At 42.8% G+C, this 1,447-nt stretch overlaps 1 long non-coding RNA gene across 2 annotated transcripts; it reads right to left on the minus strand.

The window, feature by feature from the left end:
* Nucleotides 1-464: 464 nt before the first annotated feature.
* On the minus strand, nt 465-862 carry LOC125784921 (uncharacterized). Of its 2 annotated transcripts, none has more exons than XR_007427543.1 (3): nt 784-862; nt 586-675; nt 465-549 (listed from the first exon to the last, which is right to left on the minus strand). It is a non-coding gene; the product is annotated as an uncharacterized LOC125784921 (long non-coding RNA). The 2 variants fall into 2 exon arrangements; XR_007427544.1 differs by having other exon boundaries at nt 586-693.
* Nucleotides 863-1,447: the final 585 nt, after the last annotated feature.

The following is a 1,447-nucleotide window of genomic DNA, read 5'->3' on the forward strand; positions in this document are numbered from 1 at the left end:
GTAGGTTTGATGGTGTGGCCCATCTCACCGTTATTCCCAGCAGTGATGTGGGAAAAGTCCAAGACACAGTTTATCAGCTCCTCAAGAAGGACTTTTACGCAGCGGAATATGATCTGTACACACATAATGAGTTTCTTCATGTTTACTCTATTGGTAAGACATCAATGCTGGGCTGTTTTAGATATTTTACACATTCCTTTAAAATCCACAACACCTTATAACATCCATAACACAGGTTCTTGATGTTTTTAACCTGTGTTAACTTCTCAGATGGGTATGAGATTCCTAAATTAACATCAAAACCAACCACCACACCAACAACTGCTGCAACCACAACACCAGATACAACCACAACAACTGCTGCAACAACAACACAAGATACAACCACAACAACTGCTGCAACAACAACTGCAGCAACCACAACACCAGATACAACCACAACAACTGCTGCAACAACAACTGCAGCAACCACAACACCAGATACAACCACAACAACTGCTGCAACCACAACACCAGATACAACCACAACAACTGCTGCAACCACAACAACTGCTGCAACCACAGCAACTGCTGCAACCACAACACCAGATACAACCACAACAACTGCTGCAACCACAACAACTGCTGCAACCACAACACCAGATACAACCACAACAACTGCTGCAACCACAACAACTGCTGCAACCACAACAACTGCTGCAACCACAGCAACTGCTGCAATCACAACAACTGCTGCAACCACAGCAACTGCTGCAACCACAACAACTGCTGCTACCACAACACCAGATACAACCACAACAACTGCTGCAACCACAACACCAGATACAACCACAACAACTGCTGCAACCACAACAACTGCTGCAACCACAACAACTGCTGCAACCACAACACCAGATACAACCACAACACCTGCTGCAACCACAACAACTGCTGCAAACACAACACCAGATACAAACACAACAACTGCTGCAACCACAACAACTGCTGCAACCGCAACACCAGGTACAACTACAGCACCTGCCACTGTCACAAAACTGACTGCCACTACAGCATCTGGTTCAAACTCAACATCAAACTCAACCACACCATCAACGCTTACAAACCCAGCATCTCCTCAGGGCACAGGTTAGCAGCTCACTGATACTGAAACAATGACATCCCCAAATAAGAGACAGTATGGAAAATGCATTTAAAAAGCACAGTGTTGCTTACATTTCTTTTGATTTTTATTTGATTGCAGACCATAAGGACCCAATATATATTTTATGATTTATCTGGGTCATTTTATTTTTTTTAATTTGATTTATTTATTTCAGGACTGCAACATTTTCCAAAAAAGGTTGGAATGGTAAAGCATTTACCATTTAACACTAGCATAGCAAAAAGTATAGCTTGCCCTAGCTACATGAACCCTATTGTTAACCACACCATCCAATTTCAGTACTGT

Source organism: Astyanax mexicanus, chromosome 20 (assembly GCF_023375975.1).
Source record: "Astyanax mexicanus isolate ESR-SI-001 chromosome 20, AstMex3_surface, whole genome shotgun sequence".
In the NCBI taxonomy this organism is placed as follows: Eukaryota; Metazoa; Chordata; class Actinopteri; order Characiformes; family Acestrorhamphidae; genus Astyanax; species Astyanax mexicanus.